A 19990-nucleotide genomic window follows, 5' to 3' on the forward strand; every position below is an offset into this window, starting at 1 on the left:
ATGCGGCGTTAATGTGATCACCTCGGATGTAAAAGTGTTCTCCTAAAAGGATGATCTAGAAATGAAACATATTTACGAACTTAAAATGAAAATTTTGTAAGCTTCAGAATCGATGCCAAAAATGGCAAAATCAGAAAAGTGTTCGAGGAGGAAGGAACTAAAGAAAGTCAAGGATGAAAGTAGAAAAAGTACACAAACTGATTAGTCGAAGGAAGAATGGAACATGTGAGAGCAAGACAATTGAAAACCTCTAACCAGAGAAGTAAGGGAGATGCTTTAACAATTAGTAATAGGGAACCCGGTTGCGTACCAAAGAAAGAACAAGTGTAATGGGTTGACACTGTTGACTGGGAGATTAATGATGTGGAATGAGAATTCACGCGAAGCACGACATATTTGATTTTGGAGGAAATGGAATGAAGTACAAGGAACGAGCTAGGGGGACTGCTCGATCATAAGTGTCATAAGCATAATTAAAAGCTCAATGAGTAAAGATAGAGAGAGTGTAAACTGTATGGACTTTGTGCTTAGGGAAAAAGTTGTGGACGCTCAAAACGTATGGATGCACAACTGTGGCACCAATGTATAATTAAGAAGACTTACGAGTATGTGAATTAGGTAGGTGAAAGGATTAATAGTAGGTGAAAAAGGACGGAAATATGGACAGAATGACGATATAGACAGGAATAAAAAGAAAAATTTAGGATAAGGAGTTTTGATATGTTATGTACGGAATTGGAAGCAAGGACGAGGAATGAGGTAATTATCGTAGACGAAGGTACTCGAGGACTGTTGACATATAAGGAGCCCCCTTAAAGAGGGGGGGGGGGGGAGAACATATTATATTAGACTCAGAACGGGATCACAACATCTTCAAGCGTTAAGAAAGGAAATATATTAGCTCGAGGCCGGAGCTTAAATGTATCGGCATACTAAAAGAATACATGAAAGGAGTAGAAATAAATTGATAATGAGTGTGTCGAGGGCCTGACATACAGGGAAGGATTGAAAGGTACCTTAAGAAAATACTCCTTGCCAACATGAATTATGATATGTTTATATTATGATTTGAATCCCTTCTATCGGGCAAACTGGCATCATACCTAAGTACGCAGTAATATGTTTTAAAGAATAGTAAAGAAAGCAAGAAACTGGCTACGAGCTAAGTTCCTAAAGAATAATGGAGAGAATTATAAGACTCAAGGGATATTTCGGATAACAATGATTATCGTAACAGGGATACCAGCGCTGGGTAGTTTGGAAAATTTTGAAAGAAAGAAAGGACGTAATGTCTGTGAATGAAATAAAAGGGTTCGTCAGATATTAGAAAATAGTTCGTGGACCGTTAATTATATGAAACATGAGAAGATACGCCATGAAATTATGTGGATCATCGGTGTGAAGTGGTGTTCGATCATATTCGTAAGCGTAATCCGTCTTGTGAGGGGACGTGAACAACGATGGACGGAACGGGATGTGTCAAACAGAATAAACCAGGCGATGGGAAGAATATGTCTGAGATCGAATACCTTCTATACGAATATGCAAGAATGGTTGTGCAACTTATGAATATTTGTATGTTAAGCAAGCCAAGTGAGTGAGTACTTGATAAGGAGAAGTAAGGATTCGATAATAACAATATAGTTATGATATTTTGAATAAAATATAGAAAAATGCGGAGACGGTTTAAACCAAGTCACCAAGATAGAGTCGGTACTAAGGGAAAGTAGAAATTAATCAGGGTTGAATCGAAGACCCTTCTGATTTGATTGTAAGATAATTGAGAGAAGTCAAAGAAAAGCGTAGAGAGTGGTAAAACGTCGCGAAGGTGTTTCTTGAGCTAACGTGTGTGTTTTCACGTGTCCTCGTAAAGATTTTGACCTAATGAGTGACAGAAAGTTAAGAGCAAGACCGCGGAGAAAGGGCAATAGAAGGATTTGAATTAAAGGCAAAAGAGTGACACGAGGTAATAGGTCTAAGGTATGACGAGTTAAATTAAGGAAATTATGGCATGATTTAAGGTGACGATCAGGACTATGTAAAGTCATACCTCCAAAAGGCAGAGAGATTTCATAAGGTTTCCACATCTATTATATCGGATAGAGGGCCTAGTGTATAGTAACTTCTGGAAATCTTTTCGGAGGAAATTGAGTACACAAGTAAGTCTTAACACAGCATTAGCTTTTAACTGATGGACTGGCTAAGCGTGTTATCCAGACGCTAGAAGATAAGTTGTGAGCCGTGTTATTGCTTTTAGAGGCAGCAAGAATGGACACTTTCCACCTGTTGAGCTTACTGGTAATAATAGCCGCCGTTCTAGCATGCAGAAGACACCGTATAAGGTTTACGTGTGGCAAGAGGTGTGTGCCATCACTTGGCTAGTTTAATAGTGACAAGGACAAGTTATTTGGCACGGATATAATTCAACGGACAGTTGACAAGGTGAAACTCATTCGGGAACGACTATTAACAGCCCGGAGTCAACAGAAATCATACACAGACGACCGACGTCGACATTTAGAGTCCAAGTCGATGAATGGGTACTTCTAAAGGTGTCACATATGAAGGGCGTTATGAGATTCAGCGAAAAAAAAGAAAGCTCGGCCGAGATATATGGGACCTTATCAAATTGTTAATAAGGTAGGCAAGATTACCTATAAATTAGACCTACCATCTAACTTAGAGGCGGTACATTCAGTGCTCCACGTATCTATGCTTTGCAAATGCATTAGTGACCCTTCCAGAATGTTCCCGCGGAAGACATCCAAGTGACAAAGGGGCTGCGTCCTACGGTACGACTGATAACCATCACAGGATGCGTCAGGCGGGGAAGTTGCGTAATAAAGATGTAGCATCTAGTTAAGTATTATGACGGAACAATAGGAAGAATTAGAAGAGGAGACGAGAAAGAAGGAATAACCCACTTATTCCTATGCCAGCGAGGTACTCGAAATTCCTTATTTAGGTTTGTATTGGTAAAGGAGATAATTTGTATATGATAAACCATAAAAGAAACTCCCCAAAATGCTCATAAGTCCAGAATAAGTCTAGTTTTAACATTTGAGGACGAATGTTCTAAAGGGGGAGGATGTTATATCAGCATTTAGCATTTGGATAATTCAAGATAATTGCGGGAGGTTGAGTGCAAGCCTACATTTTAACCTTGATTAGCACACAAGTTTTTTATAAGAGTTATGGATGCGGAAATATTGAGGAAGGTTAAAGTTTGGTAATTGTGACCTTTTGTAGATTTTGAAGAGTTTGGGAATTGGGTTTGGATAAGCGTAAGGAGTGAATAAGGTATGTAAAGCCCTACCTTTTCTTTCTTTGGCATGTCTTAGTCATAATGAGGTTATGACCACAGGCCTCGGGGAAAACTCTATTCAGAAATCCGAGCTTAGATTTGGCCACTTAAACATTCAATGTAATTGAATTATGAACCTATATTTCGTTGGAAAAATAAGTTTGAATACTTTTACTTCTAAAGGTGTCTTGCGTCATAAAACGTAAGTAACTTTCAAAAATAAATTCGGAATGCCCTCGAAACTTTTTGCAGCGAATCCATAAAGACCAAGGTTCGTAATTTATATACGCCACCTCGGCTTGACACTGAGTGGGCCTTTTGTTCCCTAACCCTTTCCATATTGTTCTATTAGACTTATTTTCGAGCGACATTCAAAGAAACTTTTTGACTATTATTCCGATTATTATCGAAAACTATTTTAACTATTCTATGGAGACCTATGATATATTTTGACATGTACAAACGAACTCAGAAGTTTTGTTTTGACATAATCCGTCGTATCATCCGAAAGGTACGTATTATGTCTACCGTTTGATTTCTTTTCTAAATGACCTGTCATTCGGATTATTCTGTCGAGTCCTTGTAAACATTTTATGATGCATAAGTTTCTCACTACTCTACTCGTGGATGCCTCAATACTTCCTTCACTGAGCCCTGTCCAGGATATGTTATCAAGCGTATTCCCTTTGCATTGTTGAGTGCCTCGATGTGAGGGGCGGTATACATATACATGGGTTGTGGAATATCTTATTGCCATACACATATTTCGATATGATGTGATATGATATGATATGATGTGACCATCGATATGATATGATATGTTACGGAGCTATTTCCTACTCTGTAGTATGATGTGTTGTGGCACCGGTGTCGGGGGTAGCGACCGTTACGATTCATAGAGTCATAACGGGGCCGAATATGGCATATGTTTGACTTGCATTACCTACGCTTTATGAGTAAGCATTTTTTGATATTTTGGTTTTGCACCTATTTTACGTACCTCGGCTTAGGTTATGATTGCATTTATTGTACTTGTGCTTTACATACTCGGTACGTGCATAAATCTTGACTCCGCTTTTCCTCGGGGTACATGTTTCGTACCTCGCATGGTACACCCAGAATGAGTAGAAACCTTTACATAAGATGTTCCGGCGGCGTTGGCAAGCTCCGTTTTACCGAACCGTCTTTTGAGTCGGGGGTATATGTGTCTTGTGTTTTCGATAAAAACATTGGGACTTTGCGGACGAGAGACGTGGGTATAGAATGTCCGTTTGGTGATCGGCTTCATCAGCCGATATGTCGTTCTGTACTATGTAATAAATTTCATATGTTATTGTTTTGTTTGATTTGAAAATAACGAAAAAGCATATTTCTGAAAGCTTTTCTTTTGTATTTGTTATTTTCGATTGACTAAGAGTCCGGTAGATTATGTTTGTAATAAGAGTCAGTGGGTTCGCTCGGCTCCGAATGTGGGGTCGGGTGCCCATCACACCCTAGTAAGACTAGGGTGTGACAAAAACCCTTGATTTTGTGGCGACTTTATGGGTTGCCACGAAAAGTCGTTACCAAAGGGCTGTTTTCTTGTATAATTAGCTTTCTTGGAGTGAATACTGATGATAATTAGCTTACTTTGGTAAACTCTTTAGTAGATGGGAGTTTTGTTTCACATCAAAATTCAAATAACGCTATACCTAAAACGTTCAACTCCTATAACGTTGCAATTTGTCTTTCTCGAGAGCAAGGTTTGCATTGTGCAGGTTAGAACTGCCAAATTGTTTTGTATACAGATAATTATGAGAAAATTGATGCTTTACTTGTTTTTGGGTCAGCACTGCTTTGCTTTTCTCTGTGAGAATTAATAACACTTTGTTTTGGCAGGTGATGAGTGCCCTCCTGATTCCAGTGTTGAAGTCTAACTCTTGTAGTAATTATTGAAAGATAAGCTCGTCATCTCTTTAACCTCGTCAGTCTAACTCTTGTAGTAATTATTGAAAATGTAGTGTCATTTACTTGTGTTATTATTAAGATATGAAAAAAAGTGTTGTGATGTATCTTCTACTCTCCTAGTTATTTTATTAAGAATGTAGGATTATTTGTGTTATTACTAAGACAAGGAGAAAGGTGGTTTAATGTTCTGATTCTGGGACGTTTGATGATGAAGCTTTTATCAGAGTAACTTGGTGTTGAGGAATCCTTTGTACTTTGTAGCACGGTGTGTTGTTTCACTTTGATCTATGTTGTGCGCTATTTTGTTTAATTTTATCCTGCTCGGTCACGCAACTGCTGTTCTACGCGTCCGCTACATGAACTCTGCGATTTTGAGAGTCATCATCAGCTAATACCTCCGCGATCGCGAGGGCTCTCGCTCTTGATTGTTTTTAAGTTGGTTGGCGTTGCCATTTACTTCTCATTATGGAACATGACATATTGATGTTGGAAAAGATCCTTTCGTTCCAAACTTCATACACTTTTCATTTCATTTTGACATGTCACTGATTGACTAGTTAAGTATGCTGTAGGTATTGACTAGTTAAGTATGCTGTAGGTACATTTTTCTTGCTTTTCCTTTTATGTTCCTCTCAATCTACTTCTGTAATTTTCTTTTTTTATGTATTTTATTATTGCTATAACTTAGTTTACTACTCACACTGTCCAATTTATGCGTCACACTTTTCTTTTAAGTCCATCACAAAAATGAATGTTGTACAAAATAATTTAATATGAAAATTTTCATTTAACCGTTACTGCTTGGACCCAAGCTCATAATGTGGTGTTGAAAAAAAGGTTTTATGAATGAAGCTTGATTGTTTCGATCTCGATTTGGCTAGTGTTCATCCTTTGTTGGGGCTTGGTGAAATCCAACGCAATAGTAGTAATATTGATTTAACATCAAGGTGTCTGGAATTTCTTTGTAAGGAAGTTTGATGCCAAACTACCAAAAATGTCGTCGTGCTTCAATGCGAGTGCCGGACACCGGGTGGAAAATAATAATTAAAAAAAAAAGAAATGATTAGTTAAACATAATAATTTAGAGAACCCATGATAAACACAACAAATCGTCATCACCTTCGACATAACTCCAGGCTCCATTGACTCACATTTAAATCTTCTTTGGACCTCTCTATCTCCCAAGGTAGGGGTAAGGTCTGCGTACACTCTATCTTTCCCAGGCCTCACTTTGTGGGATTTTACTGGGTGTGTTGTTATTGTCGTCATCATCGTTTATATATATAGAGGCAAAGATTACAAACATCCAAAAACCAAGATTATTGTTTGAAAGAGGGTATAGTTAATGCAGGAATTTATGCCTACTAGTATCACTATTAGCAAATGACCGCTTTTTTTTATACCTTTAACAAAAATTGGATAGTATGAAGACATTGTTGTCTTTACTTATTTGTGTCTCTGCTCCCTTTTTTTTTTCCTCTCCTTATTGTTATTTGATCATGTTAGGATCGGGAACCCGGGTAATGCAGAATTTAGTCAAGTAACATTATAATGATAATAACAAAGACAATAGTAAGTTGATAACAACGGCAAGCAAAAAAAATAAAAATAAATGAGGCACAAATTTAACGTGGTTCGGTCAGTGTGGCCTACGTCCACAAGCGGAGAGGAGCAATTTCACTATATCAACAAGAGTACAACAGAGAGTACAAAATTAGAGTAAATACTCTAATTACCCCAAAAACTACCCCAAGAGAATAACCTCACAAGATCACTCCAAAGAAGGGTTCACGCAAGTGTTTTCCAATACAAGTCTCTTACAATAATACTCTAAAAGAAGAGAAGAAGACAAAGAGAAAGAGAAGCTATTAAAGAGAAAGAGAAGCTATTCAAATTGTTTTTGGTATGTCTTCAACTATGGGAAGCTTTTCTATTTATAGCAAGAAGTACTTGGTCTCCAAGTTTGATGCCATGGGTAATGTTATGAACAAATGTATCCACCACACATATTAAAACTTAGTGCCCAAGTTCAATCTTCCACTTGGATTCTTGCTAATAGGCTTATGCCTATATCAAAATGAAAGCCATATTACAAATCTCCACCTTGGCCTAATTTTGAGTGATATAGTAATTTTGCTCCACTATCTCCGCTAAAGCCCAAGCCATCCTTCATAAAAGGCATCAAGTTCAAGCAGATCCTGAACACTTGGCTGGAAGAGGCTTGGTAGACATGTCGGCGAGATTGTCTCTGGTGTTGACTTTACGAACGAGAGACCTTTCTTTCGATAATAGTTTCCGAATGAAGTGATACTTGATATCTATATGCTTCGTCCTCTCGATACATCGATCTTTAGTCAAGCGAATGGCACTTTGACTATCACGGAAAATGGTAATACCACTTTGGTATAAAGTGAGTTCACCAAATAGACCCTTGACCATAAGGCTTCTTTGATTACCTCGGTCAACTTGCCATATATTACGCGATTAGTAGATAAAAACTCTTGCATGTTGTAATATAGCTTTCAACTAATAGCGCAACCACCGATGCAAAATACATAGCTGTTAGTGATCTTCTTTATCAAGATCACTGCATAATATGAGTCTACAAAACCAACCAAAGAGTTAGTATTTCTCCCAAACTCTAAACATGCGTTTAAAGTACCTTGCAAGAATACGAGAATCTATTTGGCTTTGCCAATGTGATTTACCCGGGCAAGCCATATACCGGCTTACCACACTTACGACTTGTGAAATGTCTGGACGTGTACACATCATTGCATACATAATACTGCTAACTGCACTAGACTATGGTACTTGTGCCATATACCTTTATTCTTCCCTACATTGCGGTGATTGAGCGGTGATAACTTAAAATGAGCAGCAAGAGGAGTACTCACTGGTTTAGCTTCTTTCATGCCAAACATCTCCAAGACTTTCTCCAAGTACTTCTTCTGGGTCAGGAATAGTCTGTTGCTTCCTCGATCTCTTTTGATCTCCATGCCAAGGATTTTCTTAGCTGCTCCTAAATCTTTCATTTCAAATTCACTTTTCAGCTGACTTTTCAAATTGTGAATTTCTGTCAAATCCTTAGCGACAATAGCGATCGTCAACATATAACAATAAGTAAACAAATGAGCCATCATTTAACTTCCGGAAGTAAACACAACTATCATTCATGCTCCTCAAATAACCCTAACCTAACATAAAGGAATCAAACCTCTTGTACCATTGTCTTGGAGACTACTTTAATCTATACAAGGATTTCTTCAACAAGCCAACATGATTTTCTGTTCCTTCAATCTCAAAACCTTCAGGTTGATGCATATATATTTGTTCCTCAAGTTCGCCATGTAAGAAATCTGTCTTAATATCAAGTTGTTCTTGTCACGACCCAACCCCGTAGGCCGTGACTAGCGCCCGAACTGGGCACCCGTACGTACCAGATGTTATAGCCCGTACTTTGTACGTTTGGATACCCTAAAGGCGTCGTGGAAAGTTAAAGGCGGGACCATTCTCAAAAAAATTATTTTAACGGACGAGTTGTTGTAAATATTATTTATGAATATTATCGCACGGAAATGTTGTGAAAGGTTGAGGGCGAGGAAGGAAATTCGTAAAATGGGCCGTGAAAGTAATGCGGAAGCCTAGGGACAAAATGGTAATATTGAAAAAAGTCGAGGGGCAAAATGGTAATTTCACCAAGGGCTCATGAATTTAGTCATGTGATGAACAAAAAAAAAAAAAAGAAAGAAAGAAGATAAGTGGTCATCTTTGACCACTTTAGAAAATTCAAGAAAAGAGAGGAAAAATCAAGAAAAAAAAGGAAGAAATCTCTAGAAAAGTTGGAAAGGGAGCATGTGATTAAATTATTTATTTGGGGGACTAAATGATAAATATGGAAAGATGGAGGAAGACATGTATATATAGATATTGGAAGTCATCTTTTTAGTTGATGAAATAAGAAAGAAGGAAAGAAAGAAATTGAGGGGGAAAAGAATGAGGCCATTCGGCCAAGGTGGGAATTCTTGCCCCCATGAAATCTTGTCCCAAAAATTCTTTTCTTCATGTATTTATACTAATTCAAGGGTGCTCTACAACTTGGTGCAATTGGTTTGGAAGAATAAGCATTGGTTTCCTCAATTCAACACTTGAGGAAGTGAAGAAGTTTGAGGGAAAAGGTAAGGTTTCATCCCATTTATTTATGTTATGAAGGTTGGCTTATGTTGTGGAATATGTAAATGAATGGAACTCACGAAAATATGGAAGTTGGCATGGTAAATGTGTGTGCATGTTGTGGCCGTGTGTATATATATATTGCATGGCTATAATGAGTTGAATTTTATTGTGTTCTAGTTGTGGATGTGATGGAAGTTATATTAGAAAGGAAAGTTGAATGAAGTTGATGGAAATTGGAAATGTAGAACATGGCCGTGTGGTGTAAGAAAGTGAAATGGAAATGAATCTATTTTATTTGATATGTTACTTGTGTTGTTGTGATGAAAAGAAGGGTTTAATGAATTAAGTTAGCATGAAAGTTGGTTGTATGTTGTGATGAGAAATTTAGGTGATTTTATATAGTTTTTGTATAATGATGAAAGTAAGATTCTAGATGTGAAATTGTGACTATGATTTATGAAATTGGAAGATGGAAATATGTTATGAATATTTATGTTGAGAATTGGAAGTTTTGGATGGATTATGGTTTGATGGAAATTTTGTGTATTTCGTGAAATAATGAGAAATGTGGTCGAATTGTATTTGAATGGTCTTAAATTAGTAGATAAGTATGAAAACGTTGATGTGGGATGACAAGTGTGAAGTCGGAATGGAAATTGTTGCCTTATGTTGGAAAGTCGACTAATTGTGTTAAGTTGTGATTTATGAAAATCGTTATTATTGTTGATGTTGTTGTTTGGTTGTTGTCGATATTTTGAGCCGAGCTACGTCTCGGGGGTGTTGTAATTATAGGGGAGGTGCTGCCGAAATTTCGGTAGCCAAGTATAGCCAAAGATTGAAATATGAACTTTCATGAATAGTAATTTGGTAAAGATGACCATTTGCAGTTTTTGGACGAAACGGGAATTGAGATTTGACGAGCGTACGACGCAATCCAGGTATGTAAAGCTTACCTATCCTTCATATGGCATGTCTTAGACCTACTAGGCCGAAAACGGGACCTCGGGACTAATTCTGCTCCTAGAAATCCGAATTTGATTTTGACTACTATTCATTCAGCACAATTGAATCAAAATGTTGACCTTTGGATATAAGAACGCATAAACCTTTGTACCTTCCGTAAACAAGTTCAAATGGCTCCGAAACTTTCACGGATAACCTTATGGAGCCTAAAGTTTGTAAATTATGTTCGCCGCCTCGGCTTGATCCGAGGTGGGCCCGCAAGTCCCGAGACTTCCCTTATCCGATTTGTTTGTCTTATTTCCGTACGATTTGAAAAGGAAGAGTTTGCGTATTACTCTAAGGTCCGTTCGAAATATCTTATTATGTTATTTGAACACTCATCGCTATAAGCGCTACTGTATTTTCGAGAATAACTTACAGTATGTTTTTCGAAAAATCGATAACTAAAAGTCCGCAACCTTTGTACACAAATTCCGATTTGTTCGATACTCCTTTTTAAGCTTTCTGATATTAATGTATTTGTATATGAAATTATGTTTCGACTTTTGGAGTTTACTTTTAATATGCATATGACTTCTGCACTACTCCGCTCGTGCCGATATTTGTGACTTCGTTCACCGGTACCCGGGCCGGCTTTATGATCGTGCGCACTGTGATATATTCGGCAGTATGATGTGCTACGGTTTCCGTGACCTCGCCATAGGGCCGGTTACCGTTTTGGAGTTATGATGTGATATGGCCTTTGTTATGTTTGATGATGTGTGTGATATTGTGATTTGCTCGGAGATGTACGGAGATTTGAAATCTTCTGGTGTGATGATGTGGTGTGGCGCCAACGTCAGGCGGGCGACCACCGTTCTAAGAGCTTATGCATGATTTTTATTTGCATTCCGTATATTCGCATTCCGCACAGGTTTGTTCTGTTATTTCTGTATTTGATTCTGTATCCTCGGACTCCGATTCTGATTTGAATTACTGCACCTTTTGCTTTACATACTCAGTACTTTTTCCGTACTGACCCCCTTTCTGCGGGGGCTGCGTTTCATGCCGCGCAGGTACAGGCGCCCAGTTGAGAGATTTCCCGGTTTAGGCTGCCCATTCTGCTATTTTGGAGTGCTCCCCTCGTCCGGAGCCCACGTTTGGTATTTACATGGTCTGCTATGCATATTTTGTATATCTGTGGCTGTTTGGGTACGGCGGGGCCCTGTCCCGTCATATGTTCGTATGTTCGTATGTCTGTTCTGTTTGTAGAGGCCTGTAGTCATGTTTGTGGGTCGTGGGTCCAGTTTGTTGTATGTGGATCCGGTTTGTCTGTATATGCTTCTGATTTGTGTCCTCGAGCGGCCCCGTATGCTATTATGGCCGACATGGCCCATCTGTTTGAATGAGTGTGTTTGGGCGATGTACATTCCGCCAACTTTGATTCTGATATGATATCTGATACGGGTGCTCGCTTAGGACCGCATTTGTATGATGTCTGTTTCGATTATCAAGTACGAGTTATGTCTATTAAATCCGACCGTGTGGTATTTTGATAATTTGGTTTGTAAGTCTGTTTGGGTGCCTAGGTAAGGCACCAGTCACGGCCCACGGAGCTGGGTCGTGACACCAGAAGCCAAAACAGTATCTCAAATATTTAGAAAAATTTGGGCAGAGTTTCCTCTGTTTTTCGTACTAACCAAAAATTAACCTGCACTCAGAAAATACCAGCAAAGGCCACACAGGGCCAACATATTTATATACACATGTATAGGCGAGCCGGCAAGGCCGCGCGGTGGATAACCGCCCAAACACATAATACATACACGGGCATCGATGATAGGACCATAACCCACTCTTTATGTCTACAGGCCTCCAATATACAGAACAGAAACAAAGACGGGACAGGGCCCCGCCGTACCCAAATGACTATATGTACAAAGGCACAAACAACAAAAGATATATACCAAAAATATCAGCTCCGGATCAAAAGGAGCACTCTCCAATAGCGGAACAGGTACCCTAAGCTGGTGACGTATCTCGAGGTGCGTCTGTACCTGTGGGCATGTAACACAGCCCCCGAAGAATAGGGGGGTCAGTACGGAAATGTACCGAGTATGTAAAGCGGAAAAAGAACATATAAAATCATAATCAAGGACATGAGTACAGAAATATAACAGGTGGGGCTATAGCCGGAATCTGAAAGACAAAAGGCAATATCTTGTCCGAGACCTCAGGAGACATAGTGCCAAAAATAAGTAATGCATAACAAATCATATAAGGTCGTATGAACATGTGTCGTGTCCCGGCCCTCTGATAAGGGACTCGGTAGGTGAAATCATGTATAACATCATCTTATGCCAAATATGCACATAACATGTCCCGGCCCTTTGTTAAGGGGCTCGGTAATAAGGAATCATACCTGTCAGAATCAAACATCATGCATACATAACGTGTCCCGGCCCTCTACTGCGGGTCTCGGTGGATAATAATCATGTGCCATCCTGGCCACCATCCCCGTATCATCATATCATAAACATACAAATAACGTGTCCCGGCCCGCAAGTACGAGGGACTCGGTGAATAGTGCAAAGAGGTCGCACGAGAACATATCCTGGCCCGGGCTCAGTGAAAAGACATATCATAACTTGCACGAACCGCAGTAGTGCGAAAAACATATGCATATAAGTCCGACTCAGTAAACAAATCACACAAATAATCATAATACGTACCTTTCGGATGCCGTGACGGATTATATCAAATCAGAGTTTTTGAGACTATTCGTACGTAGCAAATATATCATGGGGCTTACAAAAGATTCATAGTAATCGTTCTTAAGCAAACGGAACAATGCAAGTGACATATCACATCTAGGAAATCGGACGATACTCGTATATGTATATGTATGCCCTTTTTTTTTTTTTGGGGATGGCACGATTACTTACTTCAAATCATGTTTCTAGAATCATAACACATGTCAAAACATATCATAGACTCATCATATTCATCGTCCGACAACGGTACAATAATCAAAGATTTCTTTAGACATTATATAGAAGTAAATCAATTAAAACCATAGTAAGAGGTCTCGAATTCTGTGGGCCCACCTCGGGTCAAATCGAGGCGGCGGGCATAAATCATGGATCATAGACTTTATGGAATCATTTAAAAGCCTTTGGTACAATCCAAGTCCATTTGGGAAGGTTTCATACATATAAATCATTTTGACGACAATTTGTGAAGAAACAGGTTCAATCTTACTGAACGGTTTGACACTATTTTCAATCTTAGATTATGAGACGCAGGAGTGTGATCAAGGCTCGCTTTCAAGCCTCTTACACTCAGAACATGCCAAAGAAAGATAGGGAAGGCTTTACATACCTTCGTTATGCCTTATGCTCGTCCAATCTTAATTCCCGTTTAGCCAAAAATCTGCAAATGGTCATCTTTACCAATTACTATTCATGCAAGCTAACATTTCAACTTTGGTCAGTATTTATTACCGAAATTTCTAAGAAGACTCTATAATTATGACACCCCCGAGATTCACTCGGCTCAAAACAACCAACAACAACCAACAATAACATCAAGAACATCAACAACCACAATATAATACAATATAACCTATTTAGTCATTTTTCCAACATAATGTTATAACCCTCATTCCAACTTCGCGTTTCCAACTCCAATCCAATATTTCCACATTTATTATTCATCAAGATCATTACAATACCATTCGGGAACATATCATAACATTTCTACATTATATACTCAAGATACACAAATTATGCCAATTTTTCCACCAAAGCCATAACTTATTCAATTCTTCCAATCTTTGACATACAAGTTCATAACACATTTCCATCTTCCAAATTCATCAACATTAATCATAATTTGCACCTTAACTACTTCATTTTCATAATTTCATAAAATCATACTAGAACGACATAAGTTCCTACGTTCCATTTCCACTTCTACAATGCAACCAACAACTATCAAATTACCTTATTTTCCTTCCAAACTCATTAACAATGACCATAATTCACATTTAAACCTTACTTCCATATTTATACAAAAAATTCTATAAATTCGCATAAACTCCCATAATTACATACAAACAACTTCAATGCCAATTCAAGTCATCAAGCCATTATTTGCGACACAAAGGTCACAACGACACAACTAACAAACCAAACAAACTTGAATTCATTCCACTTCCTCTTCCACATAGCTCACGGCCAAACATGGCCTTCACACACACACACGCCATGCACACACACACCATGCTACCATAATTCTCACCTACCTCTAATCATCATAACATGCAAACTTATTCCATAACACAAGAAATGAAATTCTTACCTCTTTTTCTTCAATTTCAACTTTGCCGCAAACGTTGCTTTCTTGTCAAACTAATTATACCAACTTGACGAGCGCCTTGCACTTGTTAGGAATTCAAGAAGAACAAGAATTTTTGGATTGAAAACAAAGCTTGGAAATTATTATTTTTTTCCTTTTGGTACTCGGCCGAATGGCCTTCAAATGGTTGGTCTTCTCTTGTTTGATTTTTCTTGAAGTTTCTTGAAGATGACCACATGCATATATATTCTCTTAATTAAACATCACATGATCAATTAAAAAAAATGGACTTGGGCCATTCTTGCAATACATGGCCGGCCACCTTATGGTTTGGGCCTCAATTTTTCTTCCAATTTTTCTTGGCCCAATTCGTTGAAAACTCGTTTTGTAATTTTCGGAACTAATTTCTAAAATTCCAAATTTGCCCTTGGCCTTCTCCGATATCTTTGCGCCAATATTTTTCCATAGAACAACATAAACATATTAACTAGAATCAAGAAATTGACTTATAACATACAAGTCACAATTATTTCAAAATTTTCTGAATATGCGAAAATGCCGGATATAACAGTTCTAACTCCAAATCATACATGGAAACTAAGGCAAGCAAAACACGAATGGAGCTATGTTTAACAACATGTGAGAAAATATCATTAAAATCAACTCCTTGCACCTGACTATTGCCCTTTGCAACTAATCGTGTCTTATACCGTGCATCTTCAAACACTGGAATGCCATCCTTTTCCTTGAAGACCTATTTGCAACCAACAATTCTCTTTACTGATGGTGGCTTTACAAGAGACCAAGTACCATTCTTGTGGAGAGATTCAACTTCTTCATTCATTGCAATCAACCACTTGGCTGAATCAACACCATTGTAAACCGGCTTCGATTCTCCAACTTTTAGTTTCCGTGTAACCGAAAAAAGCAAATGCAACATAATCTCCATACCTTCCCGGTTTTTGAATTTGTCTCATTGGTCCGTGTGTGGCTATGGAATACTCATCTAGTTCAATTTCGGAGCTTCACTTTCTCTGCTCAACTTCAGAGTTTCAACCGTGTTTTGTTCCACAGCCTGATGAGCTTGGCTCGAAGGAATGCCAAGCTCAACCTCAACCCGCTCATGTATACCTTGCTCTTTATTCTTATTACAAGAACTAGAAGACTCTTTTCCGGGGATGTAACATAAAGGATTCATCAAATATTACATCTCTCTCTTTAATTATAAATTTTGGTGACTTGGGATCAGGATACCAGAGTCTATATCCTTTCACCCCAAATGTATATCCAAGGAAAATACACTTTTTAGCCCTTAGCTCTAAGTTTCCTTCATTCAAATGCATGTACGCGGGACAACCAAAATTTTTTAAATTTGAATAATTAGCAGGAGTACTCGACCCACATTTCTTCCGAGTCTTAAAGTTCAAAGGTGCGTATGAGCACTATTGACAATATAACAAGTCAGAGATAGCTTCTGCCCAAAAGGCATTTGTCAACCTAGCATTTGAAATCAAGCAATGATCTCTTTCCAAAAGAGTTCTGTTCATCCTTTTTGCAATATCATTTTGCTGAGGGGTCATCCTCAGAGTTCGATGTCGAGCAGTTCTTTCATTTTTGCAAAATTCGTTGAACTAATCATTACAAAATTCCAAGCCATTATCTGTTCTAAGCCGCTTGACTTGTTTTCCTGTTTGCTTCTCAATCAAAATTGTCCATTGTTTGAAAGTTAAGAAAACATCACTTTTATTTTTCAGGAAATAAATCCAAACTTTCCTTGAATAATCATCAATAAAAGTTAGCATATACCTGGCACCACCTTTTGACGGGGTACGAGAAGGACCCTAAAGATCTAAATGAATGTAATCCAAAGTACCTTTTGTTTGATGAGTTGCTGGAGATTTGAAGCTAACTCTTTTTTGCTTCCCGAACACATAGTGTTCGCTTCATATTTCTGGTACTTTTGTAATACCTCGTAGCTTCGGGTGAAGATTTGAATCATAAGATGATTATATAATGGAACCAATATGAGGGTTATAGGAAGTTTTTTGAAAACCAATTAAGTCATACAAATAGTCTTTGGACAAAGCAAAGTCAGAAGCCTTTCTACGGGGGATGTTTTCAAGTGAGTTTGTAAAAGGTCTTACTTCCAGCGATCATAACCCCTCTATTATTTGGGAATTTGGAAAAAATTCCTCAATAAAATTGTAGCCCTTTGAAATAGCTTTCCAACGGTATATTATGGGACTTGAACAGAGCTATGTACAAGAAGTTATGCCTATTTTACTGGACACTATTCAGAACCAACACCCGTTGCTTGTGAGGGCGCGTGCGGGTGCGTGTGATGGCCCCGGCAGCGGGTCGATCGCACAAAACCCCCGTATCTAACTATCGACCTGGGGTCGTGCGATGCACGTGCATCGCGGACCCAACGCATAAAAAGGTCGGGTTTCGGGTCAAAAGTCGGGTTTACGCGTTTTAAGTTATATTTAAGATTTGGGGTTTATTTCCCCAGCACTCCATTCACGAAAAATCTCTCTAAACTCATAGAGAACAAGTACCAAACCTCAAGAACCTTCCAAGGTGAGTTTTATTATGATTCTAGGTTGAATTTAAGTCCCTAATCCCTTTCTAACTTGAGTAAACCCTTCTAATCCATAGAGTTATGATTGGAACATTATTGTTGGATGTGGAAACCCTAGAACCCGAATTCAAGAGGATTGGACTTCAAAAAAGTAATGTTCTACTCTATAATCATTTATATTTGTGAATTGATGAGTTCTTGGGAGAATAGTAAATGGGTTTGATAAAGAGAATTATATGAACTATGCTAGAGCTTTTGGATTGTTGACTTGGGATTGTTGTATTCATGTGGGTGATAAAGAATGATGTTAATTACACATCAATTGAAATTGTAGAATCAGCTAGAAGTAATAGAGTGGGGATTGGGTGAAGAAAACACCATTAATGAAGGTTGTGGAGCTTCATGCCCACCAAGTGTTTGATAAAATACTTAGATGATTAAAGCGTGGGTATTGTTGCTAATATAGAATCCCTATGACCTGTATTGCTATAGATTAAGGTTGAAGGGATTGAAGGACATTGTGATACGCTCAAAAGCAGGAAGTCAAGGTATGTAGGCGCTATCCATATGTGGGAATCTCTATGTTCTTCCCCATGCTCCGTTTCTTGATATTCATGAAGGTCAAATCCTAGGGCATTAAACCCAACATATTGGTAGCCCGTATTTATGTACAAAAATATTTGTATCTATATTGGTTATTGTATTCGTAATCTTCCATTACGGTTATTAGGAACCCTGGCTTAATCCATGAATCATGAATTCTTCCTCATGTGTTCTCATTATGTTCATATGAAACTTTATGATTTTATTTTGCAAGTTACAAGCATGTTTTCAAGTCAATTACATATATATGATTATGAACTATTGTTATTACTCATGAATCAAGAATATGTTTACAAGTTATTTCATGAAACCATGTTTACAAGTTATTTCGTGAAATCATGATTACAAGACAAGTATAAGTTAATTCACGAAAGTCATGGGCTTCTTAGCCAACTATATTATGTTCATGTTTTTGGGAGTTGCAAGAATTACCTAGAAGGCTCAGATAGCCTGAAACTATGTAGCCACCATAGGACAAGGATCGCTCCGCCTGCCAGGGACGATACCTTAATTTTACACTGAATGGATCCATCAGGCACGTTACCACCTTATACCCTGGCAAGGTATAGGGGATCTGCTGGTCCAGCGAGGTACCAGACTCCGCGTATCCACGTGGTGATATCACATGTTAGTCTATGAAATGCTGTCCCTACTTATCATGTTTTTACTTATGTTATATATATACATATGTACTCATGCTCATGTTCATGTCCAGGTTTTCAGTTTCAGTTCTTATCATGTTATTCCATATCCCATGTTGTTTCTTTCGATTGCTTTACATACCAGTACATTCAATGTGCTGACGTCCCCTTTTATTGCCCGGGGGCTTGCATTTCACAATGCAGGTACGGATTTACAGGATGACGCTTCTGCTCATTAGGATTTGCACGTACCAGCTTATTGGTGAGCCCCATCTCATTCGGGGTTTTGACATTGTCTTTTTTTATTTAGTTTTACATCTAAAGGTATGCTGGGGGCCTTATCCCAGCAAGTACGTTTTATGATCAGACTCATGCTAGAGGTTTCATAAACTAGACAAGTCAGTTGGGTCATGTTAGACTTTCAGAATCGGTTAGCCATTTAGGCTCAGCTATGGTATTATCCGCGCTCTTGTTTTTAAACAAGTATTTTATAATCATTATGACTTCATATGTTTTCTTAAAGCCCATCATGTTTCATAATATATTTTCACTCACGTATGTCTCATGATGATTCAGCAAGCCATGTGATTCGCTCGGTCACATACAGTCAGGCACCGAGTGCCGTGTTTCGCCCAGGCCATGGTTCGGGGCATGACAACTTTGTCCATATAGGAGACCTCTTTTGCTGAGAACGGAAAGACCTTTCTCGCTCATATGCCCCAATCGCATATGCCACAATTTGATAATGTTGGAATCAGGTTGATTTGATATGGAAATTACAAAAACACCTATAACAGTGGATCCCAATAAAGTGTACAATGTACCAGATCTGCGTGCTTTCATTATCACTAGAGCACCTAAAGAGATTTTCAAAACTCCACCTTCACCTGTGCATTTGCACCCAAGAGATTCTAGAGTGCCCAATGAGATGAGATTTTTCTTTAAGTTAGGAACATATCTAACATCGGTGAGATTTCTCACCACGCCATCGTGCATTTTGATTCAGCTTGTACCTTTACTAATAACTTTGCATGGAGCATTGTTGCCCATCAAGACAACTCCACCTCCAACAGATTCGTATGTGGTAAACAAATCCCTATTGGGACACATATGATAAGAGCAACCGGAATCTAAACTCCACTCATCATTAGATTTAAAGCTATTGTTAGTAGCTAAAAATATTGTTCCCTCGATCTCATCTGCAGCTACACTTGCTTCAGCGTTGTTAGTATTTTAGTGCTCATTTTTCTTTTCCTTATGCTTTTCTCTGTTTTTCAACTTATAGCATTCATAAATAATATGACTTTTCTTATGACAATATTTGCACACAACATGTCTGTATCTATACTTTGACCTTGACTTAAACCTCTCATTACTTGATTCTTTCTTATCAGATCTATCTTTTACAAACAAGCCTTCCCCAAGGGGTGTACTAGT

At 38.3% G+C, this 19990-nt stretch overlaps 2 long non-coding RNA genes across 2 annotated transcripts in view; one reads left to right on the plus strand and one right to left on the minus strand.

The window, feature by feature from the left end:
- LOC132058567 (uncharacterized) overlaps nt 1-11418 on the minus strand; it is an 88075-nt gene extending 76657 nt beyond the window's left edge. Inside the window, exon 1 of the long non-coding RNA XR_009415338.1 lies at nt 11384-11418. This is a non-coding gene — a long non-coding RNA (uncharacterized LOC132058567). The remainder of the gene's footprint in view (nt 1-11383) is intronic.
- Nucleotides 1-19202, plus strand: part of LOC132058561 (uncharacterized) — a 76425-nt gene extending 57223 nt beyond the window's left edge. Inside the window, exons 2-3 of the long non-coding RNA XR_009415337.1 lie at nt 17802-17857; nt 18758-19202. This is a non-coding gene — a long non-coding RNA (uncharacterized LOC132058561). The remainder of the gene's footprint in view (nt 1-17801; nt 17858-18757) is intronic.
- Nucleotides 19203-19990: the final 788 nt, after the last annotated feature.

The sequence above is a fragment of the Lycium ferocissimum genome, chromosome 1 (assembly GCF_029784015.1).
Source record: "Lycium ferocissimum isolate CSIRO_LF1 chromosome 1, AGI_CSIRO_Lferr_CH_V1, whole genome shotgun sequence".
Taxonomy (NCBI): Eukaryota; Viridiplantae; Streptophyta; class Magnoliopsida; order Solanales; family Solanaceae; genus Lycium; species Lycium ferocissimum.